This window comes from Equus przewalskii, chromosome 12 (assembly GCF_037783145.1).
Source record: "Equus przewalskii isolate Varuska chromosome 12, EquPr2, whole genome shotgun sequence".
In the NCBI taxonomy this organism is placed as follows: Eukaryota; Metazoa; Chordata; class Mammalia; order Perissodactyla; family Equidae; genus Equus; species Equus przewalskii.
The window spans coordinates 17,406,800-17,422,319 of record NC_091842.1 but is presented as its reverse complement, the minus strand read 5'-3'; the positions used below and the strand labels follow the sequence as shown (position 1 = coordinate 17,422,319).

The window sequence follows — 15,520 nt, the reverse complement described above, 5'->3', positions numbered from 1 at the left end:
CCTCCTAATCAGAAGCTTTTTAATTAGGACCTGAAAATCTGCTGCCCCCAATTCCCTTCTCCCTGAGACCTTCACCGACAGCCCTGCCAGGTCCCCAGGAGCCCCAGTCGAGAGGGTCTCTGCTGCCACAATGCCACATCAACAAGCATGGTTTGCTCACTGTTGTTACATTGGCCAAATCTTTTCCTTTCCCTTTACTCAGCAATTCCAGCCATCCTACTGGAATTTCTACTGATCGTAGCTAAGAAACTTAAAAAGAAATTTTTTTTATTGTGGTCTAAATAGTTTACAACAGTGTGAAATTTCAGTTGTACATCATTATTTGTCAGTCACCATACAGGGGTGCCTCTGCACCCTTTGTGCCCACCTTCCCCCAACCCTTCCCCCCTCCCCCCCCCGTAACCACTAAATTATTCTCTTTGTCCGTAAGTTTGTTTATCTTCCACAAATGAGTGAAATCGTATGGTGTTTGTCTTTCTCTGTCTGGCTTATTTCGCTTAACATCATGCCCTCAAGGTCCATCCATGTGGTTGTGAATGGGACAATTATGTCTTTATTATGGCTGAGTAGTATTCCATTGGATATATATATACCACTTCTTCTTTATCCAGTCGTTAGTTGTGGGGCACTTGGGTTTCTTCCGAGTCTTGGCTATTGTGACATAGGGCTGCACAAGTCTGTTTGTATTGTTAATTTCAAGTTAGCTCAGAAACTTTTAATCACTCTTTCACTCTCCTGGAAGTTGTCTGACTATCTGTTGGAAATCTTCCTTTCACCCAGGACCCATTCACTTTCTTTGAGATTCTTCTAACGCAGCATGTTACAAATTGATGATCCTCAGAACATCAGTGTAAAGAAATATTCCTCTAAAAGTGCTTGATGGTCAGTAAAATTCAGATGATGCTCCATACTATATCTACTTCTTGGAGAATATCAATGCATATTAAAATCTTAGAGATGCCCTTCAGCAAAAAAAATGGTTTATTTTGTCAAACTCAGCTTTTCCAAACAGAGTTTGAGCCCGGAACACTGAGTGTGAGTGAATGTGTGTGTGTGTGTGTGTAAAAGCCTAGAAATCACATACTAAGTGTTTATTTCCTCTTCCTAGGACACACCTAATTCTCAGATCAATGTAAATGATAAGTAACTGATTTCCGCTGGGCCCAGTGAATGGTCACACCTATATTCATTCAAATACGATTAATTAGTGTGCCAGGCTCTGTGCTGGGTGTTGGGGATAAGAGAGGAATCATCCCTTTCCTTGCGAAGTTTCTAGGCTCATGGGGAAGACGGATTAGTATTTATCATGGAATTTACGTGTTAGGATAAAATCATGCACAGGGCATGCCAAGGAACATGTCAAGGGACACACACACACACACAGCTCCAGGCTACACCATTCACTTACAAAAAAAGAATACAATGTGAATGCACCCCCTGAAGATGTGCAATATACATAGAATAAGTAAACATATATCCATCCAAATATGCATAGTTTGTTGTTATTAATGTGGCCATATTGCTCCACAAGTGTTTTTCACTCAACAATTTATTACAACATCCTTTTCTGTTGTAGTATGATTTATGTAACCTGTCCCCTATTGGTGACTGTCCAGGTTGCTCTGTTTTGCTTTCACAAGCAGAGCTGCAATGAGCATCCTTATATATTTATCCTTATGAACTGGTGCAAGTCTATCTAATTATAAACTTTCTAGAAGTGAAATTTCTGGGTCAGAAAGTATACACCCTTTTTCTTTTGCTAGATTTGCCAAATTGCTCTCCAGAATTGTTGTACCAATTTACCCAAGGAAAGGGCTTCGGAGGACAGGGGCCACTGGAGTAGAGGGGAAGGAGGCAACAGAGAAGGACTTGAAGGTGATAATTAGTGGAGTAGTGTCCCCTAGGAAGTGAGGGGGCATAGGATCAAGGACGCAGTCTTTATGAAGAAAAATTCTATATTCACAGCCAAAGTGTAAATTCCGGACTACACGGAAAATATTACAAATGATCTCAGCTCAGAATTTTTGATTGCTCTGTCACCCTCCTGGAGATTCTGTGACCCAATCTCTTGGAAATTCTCCTTTCATCCTGGATCCCTTTACTTCCTGTGTGATTCTTCTAATAAAACATGCCACGAATTGAAGATCAACATTGATATTAAGAAGTATTCCTCTAAAAGCGCTCTGTAGTCAGTAACCCAGCTGGCCCCTAGGAAGCTGATTTCTTTGGAAGGGCTTTGGGCATCAGGATTCCACATGCCGGTCCTTCTGGCACTTGCATGGGGGACACAGTGATGGGCCAGAGCATATCTGACATCATTGGAGAAACAGGGCACGTGGTCATGCCATGTCCATTTCACCTCATGGCAGGGAATCTAAGAAAGTTTAATAGGAAAACAAAACTTGACATGTTATAGTGTAGAATGCTAGTTTCTAAGACAAAAATGATGGACTTCAAAAGTGGTTTCTTGCTTGCAGGGGCCTGTTTTGGGCTGTGACCCCGTAATTTTCTATCATCAGAAGCCCTTTTATGGAAAAATTTAGAGTCTTTGGGACAGACCACATTCATCTAGCACACTCCTGGTGTTTGTATCAGTTTAATTTGAGCATTTTGCTCCTGTTGAGAAAGTGGGGCAGGGGGAGGGGAAAGATGGTAGAATCCCTGTTCTAATAGACCTGCTGTTGGCAAAAGACGGTATAAAACAGCACTTTACCTCAGGTTCAAGTCTGTCCTGCCAATCACAGAGTCCAAAGGGAACTGTAGAGACACAGTGGCCCCTCAGGCCTGTCCCACAAGGTTACCCCCCATCTCTCCCACTGATGCCAAGTCCAGCTTTCTGCCCATGGTCCACATGAGGCCATCGCAGGAGCCTCTTCCTCCTGGACCTCCTGTCTTTTCTTAGTCCGGCTACTATTGTTTTGTAACAAATCACCCCAAACTTAATGGCATACACCAACAAACATCTTATGCTCATGGGGTCTCTGGGTCAGGAATTCAGTGGGGATGGCTTATCTCTGCTCCACAATGTCTGGTGCCTCTGCTGGAAAGACACAGATGGCTGGGGGCTGGAATCATTGGGTCACTCAAAAATTTCGTGCCTGGGCTGAGATGGCTGAGGGACCAGCTCAGCTGGGAGAATCTATATATGATTTCTCCATGTGGCTTGTGTTTCTCACAGCATGGCATCTGGGTTCTAAGATGAGCATCTAGGGATGAGCCTTCCAAGAGGACCAGCTGGGACATGGCTGGCTTTTTATGACTTCACCTTGTAAGCATCACTTCTGGCATATTTTAGTGGTCAAAACAGTCCAAATCTTTTGGATTCATGGAGTGGGAGCATAGCAACACATATCAGTAGGAGGAGGTTCAAAGAATTTGGGGACCATATAATAAAACTACCACACTTTTCATTCATGGATCCTGGATCCTTCTGCCACCTGTTCCCAGTGATGCTCCTCTTTCAGCATCTTCTGATTTCCTGCTGGGTGACATGGAAGAATAGGATGCTGGAGGCAATCAAGATAAGGGGTCTTCCCAGTGATCTTAGAATCCTATGGATAACTCTCAACATTATTATGTTAGAAAACTGTTTGTCTCTTAAAGTTATCCTAATCTGGTGTGTGCCAGACTCCAGCAGGAGGAAGGATATGGAGGAAAAACCCACACTGGCACATATAGGAACTCTAGCCATATGGGCAGAGGCAATAACCAGGACAGGTATTTAGGAAAAGTGACAACAAGGCACTTTCCAGGAGAGAGTGGCCAGGCCATGGCATATCATTATGCAGTGACACACACTCCACAACTCTAGGGGCCTCTTAGAGAGTATAATTAATTGGGCCCTGGTCACACAGGTCTCTGCTAGGGCTTATTTAAGAAAAAGCAGTACCTGTTTCCACTGTGCTTCTCTTAGTCAAATGTCTGCCGCATTCCCTTTCCAGGGCTGTCTCCTCATATTAATTTGGGGAAACAGGTGGGCCTCAAGTCTGGTCTTGAGTCTGTTCACCACACAGCTGATTCTTGTTACCTGCTCCTATGTGTGGGCTTAGCACTATCTTAGCACTCCACAAATTCACTTCCAGTTTACCTCTGGGACTCTGGCATCACTGTCTTCTCTCAGTAGCTACCAAGTCACCAGCCTCTGGAGGTGGTACTGGATCCAGAGCATGACTTCCATTGCTGCACCCTCTCTCAACTCCTCATGACTCCACTAACACACAGCAGATGGTTATAAATCACAGACTCTACTGAAGGCTTGGGAATAACCGGGGAATTTCAATGTAGGAAAAAATTATAATATACAAAGAAAGCTTAGAGTCGGAAAAAATAAAAATATTTTTAAGAGGACTTTGCATGTGTGGGTCCCTTTGGCAGTCTGGTGAAACCTATGAATTATGTGTTTAAATACATGAAATAGAATTATCAAGGTAACAACAAAGAAAATCAATTATATTTAAGTACAGTTTCAGAATATTAAACAAAACAAATGTGTGAGATAATAATACAGTATTCTTTGTTGATGCATTAAATAGTAAGATCTAGCAGTGGGTATAATGCGTATCATAATTTTGAAGTACTGCAGTGGTAAGGGTAAACAACATTGTGAAATAATTGTGACAACTGTAACCTAATAGGAAAATGTTAGTGGCAAAGTCACAGTACTGCTAATTCTATTGCACCTTGTAGCTTGTGTTCATTCTTGAAGAAAATTCTAGATTCTATTCAGAGGTTAAAGAAAATAAAGGTATACTCTTTCCATCCAAATTCATGGACCCCTCGAATTCTATCCTCAGGCCACCAAGGGTGAGAGTCTCTGAGGACCCCTGTCTGGTGAGCTTCTCGGCCATGTTTCCAGGCTTGGGGCAGCCCTGCCTTCTCATTTCTCAGAGCCAGTGCTTCTTTCTTCAGGCCTTCTCAGGGCAAATCTCCATCTCTCTTTAGGAAACTAAAACTACTACTATAGGACTAATCTCCCTCTGACTTCCTCTCCCACAGGGACAACCCATAAAACTCAAAACACCCTGGCAGCAGGTAATAGGAATAATCCTTTGGCAAGTATTACAATGATGCATGTTAATATTAAGGGTGAGCTGAAGTCAAGGGACTTCTCACCCCAGGGCAGAACAACAGGTATCTGACTTCTTGGGGAGACACTGGGCTTCAAAGCTAAGTTTTGTAGGCAGAGAAAACTTGCAAGATTAAAGGTTCACAGGGAAGACTGAGGCCTTTGAATTCTGCTAGTGTAAAGAAGATATCTCTGACCACTTTTCAGGTTTAATGGTGAGGCTGGGGCCAGGAAGAAGAAGCATATGACACAGCAGAAGTAAAGGAAACTTCTCTCCATTTTCGAGTCAAGGGTTAGGGGGAGAAGGACAAATGACAAGGAGGTTTGAGAACCAGAAGGATGTTCTGCTTCCACCTCTCTCTCTTGGTACCCAGGAGACAGAGGCTCCTGCCTCACCCTTCCATGGAGACTTTGGAAGACCACCATACAAGGCATCTGCCCCAAGATGCTGCCTCTAGTCCAGTTAAACGTGTGGAGGGTGGAACAAGGTTGCTCCCCTGAGTGTCAGTCACTGTAGGGCAGAGACACTGAATGAAGAGCTGGCTAGTCTGCCATGGCAGCATGCCGTGGTGTCCCCAGAGGATGAAGGTGGACTCCTGAGCCAGACCTGGATGGAGGGCAAAGCAGAGACCCAGGGATGTGCAACCACATAGAGCTGAGAGGAGCCAAATATTTAGGGCAGGACCAGAACTCCTAAAAGGGTTGCACAACTAGAAGAAGGAGCCCCAATGCACCAGTTCTAAACTTCAGGTTTGGAATTCAGCAGGTCACCTGTGACCATGTGACAAGACACGTCACCTGGGGAGACAATATGAGAGACTAGACATTTTTTTAAATAAATTTTATTTTTTTGGAATATTTTTAGGTTTACAGAAAAATTGAGAAGATAATACAGAGTTCTTACATACCCAACACTCAGTGTCCTCCAGTGGCATTTCACATGAGTATGGTACATGTGTTACAATTAATGAATCAATATTGATACACTATTATTAACAAAGGTCCACACTTTTTTCAATTTCTTTAGGTCCTTAGGCGTAACGTCCTTTTTTGTGTTCCAGGATCTCATCCAGGATATGACATTACATTTAGTCGTCACACCTCTTTAGGCTCTTCTTGGCTGTGACAGTTTCTCAGACTTTTCTTGTTTTTCATGACCTTGACAGTTTTGAGGAGTCGTGGACAGATATTTGGCAGAACGTCTCTCAATTGGTATTTGTTTGATGTTTTGATGATTAGACTGAGGTTATTGGTTTCGGGAAGGAGGACCACAGAGGTAAAGTGCCCTTTTCATCACATCATGTCAGGGGTACACACTATAAACATGACTTATCACTGTTGATGTTGACCTTGACCACCTGGCTGAGATGTGTTTGTCAGGATTCTCCACTGTGAAGTTACTAATTTTTCCCTCTTTCCATACTTAAAAAATGAGGAGTTATGCTCCATCTCCGTGAGGGCAGAGTATCTACATAAATTATTTGGAATTCTTCTGTACGGGAGATTTTGTTTCTTCTTTCTTTCTTTATTCAATCATGTATTTACATACTTATGGACTTATGGATATTTATTTTATAGTTTGGGTAATAATATAACTTTTTTTTTTTTTTGCTCAAATGGTTGCAGCCTTGGCCACTGGGAGCTCTGGGCTCCTGTGTTTTGAGCACTTCCTTACTTTCTGGCACCACAAGATGCTCCAGGCTCATCTTGTGTATTTCTTGACCCCGTTTCCTGGCCTGGTTTCTTTTATTAAAGAATGGTATTAGAAACCAAGATCTGAGCCCTTGCTGTGCTTGTTGCTACTGAGGTATGGTTGCTTCTAGGCCCTCTCAACTGACAGAGCAAGGAAATATATCTGTGTGTGTAGTAACCTTTGCATATACACACATCTATACATATTTCTGTATGTAACCATCTGTATCTACATAAAGCTAAACATGGGTTTATACTGATGTCTCCAACTCTACTCCAGTACCACATGGATCTCTCTAGCATCTTCCTCTTACTTATCTGTAAGCTCCCACTTCAACAGAGAGAAGTCTGGCTCCCACCATCCACCATCCCTTTACGTAATAGTCTAATTGCAGTATCCATGTATAGTAGTATCAGGATTGTTGACACACACACCTGTGGGAAATGAACTCAAATGCTATGTATAGTTCCATCGCCTTTAGTTTTACAAACTCCGCTCATTTCCATAGTTACTTGTGTCAGCACTCTCTTTGGTGAGGTTGTTTCAAACATTTGTAATACAGATTGATCTGTCACATTCTGCATCTCATCCTGGGAGTTTACTGACCTCCTAAATGATTTTTAAAAATTTGCATACATTAAGGTTCACTCTTTGTGCTCAAGTTCAGTGTATTTTGACAAATGCATATTGTCACATATCCACAATTACAGTATCATGTGGAGTAGTTTCCCTGCCCTGAAAAATACCCTGTGCTTCACCCATTCGACCTTCCTCCATTATCCCTGAACTTCTGGAAACCACTGATCTTTTTATGTCTCTAAAATTTTGCCTTTTCCAGAATGTCACATAGTAGGAATGATACAGTATGTAGCCTTTTCAGACTGGCTCCTTTCATTTACATATATCCATTTAAGATCCTTCTATGTCTTTTTGTGGCTTGATACCTCATTTCTTTTTATTGCTGAATAATATTCCATTATATAGATGTACCACTGTTTGTTGCTGCTTCCAGATTTTGGTGATTATGAATAAAGCTGCTATAAATCTATATATTTTTATGTTTATATATGTGTACATAAATACATTTATAAATAAATCTAATGCTATAAATCTGCATGCAAATTTTTGTCTGGACATAAGTTTTCAAATTAGTTGGGTAAATACCTAGGAGCATGATTGCTGGATGATACGATAAGATTATGTTTAGCTTTGTAAGAAACTTCCAAATTGTCTTCCAAGGCGCTGTACCAGCTTTGCATTCTACCAGCAAAGAAGAAAGTTCTTGTTGCTTCACATTTTCACTAGCAATTGGTATCATCATTTTTGTTTTTGGATTTTAGCCATCCTAATAAGTGTGTGGTGATATCTCATTATTGTTTTAATTTGCATCCCCTGATTGCATATGATGTGGACCATATTTTCATATGCTTGTTTGCCCTTTGTATATTTTCTTTGTTGAGGTGTCTGTTCAAATCTTTTCCCCATTGTTTTCATTAGATTATTTTCTTATTGTTGAGTTTCAAATTTTCTTTGTATAGTTTGGCTGTAAGTCCTTTATCGGATATGTGTTTTTCAAATATTTTCTCCCAATCTGTAGTTTTCATTCTCTTAACACTGTCTTTTGCAGAGCAGAAGATTTTAATCTTTTTTTTTTAAAGATTGGCAGCTGAGCTAACAACTGTTGCCAATCTTTTTTTTTTTTTTCTGCTTTTTCTCCCCAAATCCCCTCAGTATATAGTTGTATATTTTAGTTGTGGGTCCTTCTAGTTGTGGCATGTGGGATGCCGCCTCAACATGGCCTGATGAGTGGTGCCATGTCTGTGCCCAGGATCCGAACCAGAGAAACCCTGGGCCACCATAGTCAAGGGCACGAACTTAACCACTCAGCCACGGGGTTGGCCCCAAAGATTTTAATCTTAATATAGTCCAACTTATCAAGTTTTTCTTTCATGGAGCATGCTTTTGGTATTTTATCTGAAAGCTCATTACCAAACACAAGATCATCTAGATTTTCTCCTATATTTTTTTCTAGAAACTTCATAGTTTTGTGTTTTACATTTAGGTCTATCATCCATTTTGAATAAATTTTTATGAAAGGTATAAGTTCTGTGTCTAGGTTCATTTTTTTGCATTTGGATGTCCAACTGTTCCAGCACTATTTGTTGAAATCAACATATGCTTTCATTCTCCCTGCAGTCTTCTGGTCTCCTAGGAGTGAATATTGGAGAGAATACACACTCCTGCATGCATTTGCAAACACTTGCTTACCTCCCAGGGACAAACAGTAATTCCCAGAGATAGTTCAGTGTAAGTTCATATAAAAGAAGAAAACTATTTTATTAAACACAATTTAATCTGCTCATAATGGGGAGTGCATTTTGCCTCCTTCTTTCTCTAAGTCATACTCAGGGATGCAATTATGCACAAGAAATGTGGATTGTTGTGTTAATAATGTGACAATAGGGCCAACTGCTCTACATCCCTACCCTTGGCTACAGTATGGATTGGAAATGAGTTATGAAATCATCACTTTTTCTCTATATGGGCAGGAACCAATATTTAGACAATGGTTTTCTCCTCTTCAGTATAAAAACTCACCCCTACTCCTTCCCAGCATGATCCCTGTGCTACCGAACCTGAAGTGAGTTCACTCACCTGTTGCACAGCAAGCCAGTCTCTGACACTGGGTGTGGTGGAAGAAAGTAGGAATTTTATTTTTGCACAGCACTGAGCAAGGAGTGTTTTGGTTTTAACTCCACATATGCTGGATTTAATGTGGGGGAACTGATATCAGGGTTGGTATCAATTCCCTCCTATTTTATGTCCATCCCTCAGTCTTGAGGGATTTGAGGCAGTGACCAATCTAGCTACTTCCTGATGAAATGGGGTGTAGGTTGTTTCATCCCACTGAACCAGTCTTTTAATAAGGTGGTGATGCAAGCAAGCTCCCAAAGTTAGGCCTGTATCATGTAAGTAACCAGGTATTTCATAAGAAGTTTTTCTAGAGAAACAAAAAGAGAAAAACAAGGTTAATTGTTGGAGCAAATTGTAAACTAGTTCTTGAGCCTAGGGGGAAGCCAATCAATATTTCTAGAAGTTAAGGTCGAAGCATCTTTTGCAGTTTGAAATGTCTCTGATGGTGTCATCAGGCACTCAGGTAGCTTTCTGAGTGGCTTACAGAGCAGTAGACATGAATCTCTCCTAAGTTTATGTTAAGTCCTCCAGCTTCAGTTTGCAAGGCTTCAGGAAAAAGGGCAGATTTGGTTTTCACTGATTCTGAATGAAAATGATGGGAAAAAACATGAAAATGTTAGTTTGGAGGTTTCTAGCTAGATATTTCAGGAGACTAAAAGAATTCAGGATCCAGTTCAGTTAAGAGATGTAACAAAAATCTTAAAAGACAATTGACAAAACCAAAATCCAATATCCACAAATGTGTATTATAGTTTCTATTGAAACATAATCTTTTTCTCTAAACTCATCCTCTACTTCACTAGACATAGCCAAATTAAGACTAACTGGTTTGCAAAATAAGTCTAGTTTTAATTAATTGGGCATAATTACTTACACAAGTACAGCAAGAATAGTAATTGACTATATAGGCTCTTTTAAATCTGCTTTGCTGGAACTTTATAAGGAATCTCAGGTTGAACTTTAAAGGCCTCTCAAGGCCAGGAAAGCCATGCCAAGAACTTGTCATCAGATTCTACCTGTAGTACCTGCAGATTTGGGTGAATCCCTCTCTTTGTGAGGTGCCCAAAATATTGAGGTTCCTTGTGCCTGCCAGAGGCAGTGACATTCTTTGCTCAACCTTACCAGGTCACTGAACCCATAAGCACAGTACCAGGCCAATATTTCCAAGTGACTTTATTCCAGAATTTCAACCTTCATTCCTTAAAAGCTGTCTTGTCATATCCGAGTCTATATGTTTCTCTCAAATATGACATTCCAATCAAAGCCTTGGTATTATAACCAGTGTTTCCAATTGTGTCCTGTTATAAGAAGAACAGATTCTTATTGGACTTATGAAAACAACCATATTGCCTTGAGAATAAGAATACTTACTCATCAGGAGTTTTTACATTTTGGAGGGCTCAGAGAGAAAAAGATAAATGCTTCAATTTTGCTTACAAATTGCTATAAGTCATAGTTCCTTAAGAGAATAGAAAAAAAGGTTTTCTTAAATCTGAAAAAAAATCAAAAATCAACACTATCTCAAGCAAAAAGCCATAAAAAATTATAATCATCTCTATCAGTTTATTCTGTCCTTATACTTGGTTCTTGATCTTAATCTTGTTAGCAGTTTCATGAAATTATCAGTTTCTCTGTTAGAGTTCTGTAATTTCTTATCCAGTTCAGTTTTATAACCTGAAAGTTTATTGGAACCTGTATTCTAGAGTAAGCACCAGAGTCCTCTCCATGAATTTCTCTAAAGATGAAACATATTTGCAAAAATATCAGAGTAAAACAACTGTCTGTAAATGACAGAACATTCAAAAATGGTAATTGACAAAGACATTTGACCATCTCTGTGATATACAACATTTTGATGTAATAACCAGAATTATGGCTGACAATCAGAACCGATCAGAATTTTACGTAATTTAGAAAAATACTTACATCAATAACACTCATTTACATAATACCATTGAAGAAAGTTTGTCATTACTTATCTGACAATGCTTCCCATATAGTCTATTATGCCAAACAAGACTAATTAGTTGAGCACTTTTTCTTAGAGGAAGAGAGCAAATCTCTCCAAGAAGTCTCAGGGGCCTTTCGAAAATCCCCAGAGAAACACTCCTTTCTCTTCCAAGTCAAAAGAAAGCTTTTATTCAGGACTTGAATATTTTTGTTGGGGGCAGGGAGCTTGTCAAAAATATTAAAAGCTTTAAAACATTTGTTCAGATAGGAAACAGAGCTCACTGTGAAACCTTGTTTAGGTATCTATTCAAAGTGACAACAGAAACAGTCAAGGGGAAACAGAGTTAAAAGAGTGAAAAAACCTTTTTATAATCTTTTTATGGAGAGCATATTAAAAGCTTAGGAAAATTATCCTTTTAAGAAAGAGGAGACCAAGTTTTAATTTTGTACCAGTTTACTTTTGACATATAAATTTATTTACTTAATTGGATTCACTTTAATCTTAGCCAACTTGACCATGCACAAAATTTCACAGAGTTTTACTTTCACAAACTGTTTGTTGCTTTTTTTACATTCAGAATTTGTCCCAGTACTTAAGGCCAAATTTATCTTTTTTTTTTTTTTGAAGAAGGTTAGCCCTGAGCTAACACCTGCTGCCAATCCTCCTCTTTTTGCTGAGGAACACTGGCCCTGAGCTAACATCCGTGCCCATCTTCCTCTACTTTATATGTGGGACGCCTGCCACAGCATGGCTTGCCAAGTGGTGTCATGTCCACACCCGGGATCTGAACCAACGAACGCTGGGCTACCAAGGCAGAACATGCGAACTTAACGGCTGCACCTCCAGGCCAGCCCCCAAATTTATCTTTCTTAACTAAAGAAACAAAAATATTTTTATTCTTTATACCTTTTTACTGAAAACATATATTTTTTTTTAAAGATTTTTAAAATTTGTTTCCTTTTTCTCCCCAAAGCCCCCTGGTACACAGTTGTATATTCTTCATTGTGGGTCTTTCTAGTTGTGGCATGTGGGACGCTGCCTCAGCGTGGTTTGATAAGCAGTGCCATGTCCACACCCAGGATTCGAACCAATGAAACACAGGGCTGCCTGCAGTGGAGCATGCGAACTTAACCACTCGGCCACAGGGCCAGCCCCATGAAAACATATATTTTATTTCCTTGTATACAGATCTTTTAGAAATATATGATTTCTCAAAGGAAATTCCTCAGCATACATAAAACATGTTTATCAATAAACCTAAGCACTTTTCAGTTTCTTTGATATAAGAAACCAAAGGCAGACAAATCTATGGTTAGTAGTAACTGTTATTATTTAACTTAATTTAGTAAAGCTATAAAGTTTGTTTCCAAAAAGATTTTGGAAGCTGTTTTTTAAGTATGCAAACTATAAAACATAATTATTGTACTTAAAACTCTTACCCAGTTTTAACAATTATGTTTAAATTACTCTTAAAAACTTCATGTGACATTAAAGCAGTTAACCATTATCTTAAGTCATTTTAAGTATATACATCATAATACATATAATTATTGTTAAAAAGTTTTTCCAAAAACTTTTATTCTACATTTATTTAGTTTACCTGTCTTTTGCAATTATCGTTAGATCATCTACAAAAACCTCATGAGACATTAAACAAAATCAGGTATTATACTGAGTCATTAGTTTTGCTGATGAATTTTGTAGCAGAGATGACATGAGCTCATTTGACCAGGAAACCCAGGCTGTATGTCTGCATCATATCCGGCACTGATAACTTTGAGGACATGTCTATTTTAAATCAAACCAGCAAACTTAAACAGGCTTTTATTCATCAAAGATCATTTTATATCATGTTAAAATAACTTTGTCTTTTAGAAGTATTGCATATTAATTAAAGCCTGAATTTCATTATAAGAGATTTTAAATCCTTTCTTTTCTGAAACAGAGTTTCCCAGAATGGCCATTACAATTCCAAATTATCTCAGAAGTTTACTTATTTTCACTTGTTCAATTTTAGATCAGGAATTTGGGGGAGTTGAAGCGAAGCGAAGCTTGCTGGGAAGCTCAGCAAGAGAGTAGACAAAAGCAGCAGATTTGGGTTCAGCTGCTGGGATGTTTAATTATTTAGTTATTTTCTCTTAAAGAGGCAGTAAAGTCTGATTTTATCTAGAAGCCTCAAAAGATGAAAATAAGCTTTCTGTTGTTGTAGCTGGCTTTTTCCAATTGCATATGTAAATACACCAATTTGGGTAAACTGAAACTGTCCATTTAAGTATATCAATTTTTACAAAACTTTATCTTAATTTTTCAACTCTTATACTTCTAATTATAACTTATGTTAGAATTCCATTAACAAGTTTTGGTATTAAAATATTGTGACGGGGAAGCATTCCCAGTTAGACATAACATTTACTCCCAAAGCAAATATCCAGGCAAAGTTGACATAACCTCTTCATATGATATTAGCTTAAACATTTTAATTTTTATAGTCTTATTAACCTTAGTAGCCTAACTGTTGCCCCAAACAATTGCTGGTCAGGTTTTTTAATTGTGATTTCTGTCTTCTGACCTTTTAAAATTTTTCAAACTGGGGTGAATAGAACAGGTTTGTCTGATGTCCTTTAATGTTGGGGGGCCAATAGGGGTCCCTTTAGCCCATCCAACCTTAGGCAGTGTTTTATTAAAACCTTGTTTTAGTTTTATTTATATTTGTGCCATTTATCCCATTTTCCTTTTTAATAACTAGCAAAAGACTTCCATCCTGTTGGAATGAGTCCTGTGACTCTTTCCTTTCTGATTTCTCTTTGTTAACTTAATGTTTTCATTAGCATCTGTAAGACCAGAAGAAGAAGCTGAGACTCCAAGTTTAAGTTCTTAAGAGTAGTCATTGTATTTTCCTTTTAATTTGGTCTTTTCATAGGTACCAATAAAACAGATGTTTATCGTGAGAACTCTCTAAAAAGTTTCCCAATGTAAGGATCCATCATTTGGTCTTTTTTCTTCCTCCAGAGTCTAAAGAATATTGTGGCCACGTGGTGTTACTAAAGAAGATTATCCCTCTTCAGACATTGGCTTATAGCTATAGGTCGACCAGTCAGCCAGTTTTTCCCAAGGGGTTCTTAGGTGGAATAGATGTGGCACCTCCCATGTTAACACTTTTAAAAGAAAAGGCAAACAGACAAACAACAACAAATACCAAACAAGCACGCTCTCCCAAAAACCCTCAGCCACAAATGGAAGCCAAAACAAAGACCAAAACCAAAACCAAAAACCAAAAACCAGAATGCTTCCAGTCCCAGCTTAGTCCGTACCCTACACTCGGGGGGCATCCAACAAATGATGATCCAATATGCAGATCTTCCCAAATGAGCAATGACAAGGGACCTTGGTTGTGCACACCCAGGGGACTTACCAAAATCTGGCTGGGGCACTGCGACTTCAAAACAAACAGAGCCCAGAGGGCTGCCAGGTACCCATTATTTCTGGCTGGTCCTGTTGGAAAAGGTTAGCACAAGGACAAAAACAAAAACTACCAGCTACTTACAAGAGATGTCTTCCTAAGGCCTGAACCTAGTTTCTTCCACTACCAAAGCAAAAGCGCCGTGGGCCAAGGACATCTGGCTAATAGCCGGTCACTTGGGGCTGTCCCTGAGACAATGGGCTCAGGCAGCTGCAGGACAGCTTCCAAGAGAGCCTTTTAGCCAGGGGCCGATGAACCACAGGTGAGATGTCCACTTGGGACATTGTCCCATTGGGGTCGACAAATTTATATCGAACCTGAAGTGAGTTTGCCTGTTGCACAGCAAGACAATCTCTGGCACCGGATGTGGTGGAAGAAAGTAGGAATTTTATTATTGCACAGCACTGAGCAAGGAGAGAGGGCAGCTAACACTGAAATCCCAAACTCCCCAAAAAGCTAAAAGCAAGGGTTTTTATTGGGGTTTTAGGTAGAGGAGGGGCAGCATATGGCCTTGCTAATCAGAGCTTTCCCAGCAGCCTGTCTTTGGCCTTGAGACTACTTGCAGAGAGGAGGGAGCCCGTGACCTTGCTTGTCAGCAGCTTTCCCACCAGCCAGTATCTTGCGAGGAGGAGACAACAAATCCAGGTGCTTGTCCTT

At 39.6% G+C, this 15,520-nt stretch overlaps 1 protein-coding gene across 10 annotated transcripts in view; it reads left to right on the top strand.

Annotated features, from left to right (window-relative positions):
- The window catches only part of CALN1 (calneuron 1), a 521,792-nt gene that overhangs the window by 64,621 nt on the left and 441,651 nt on the right, over positions 1–15,520 (top strand). The gene's annotated exons all lie outside the window — the stretch shown is intronic.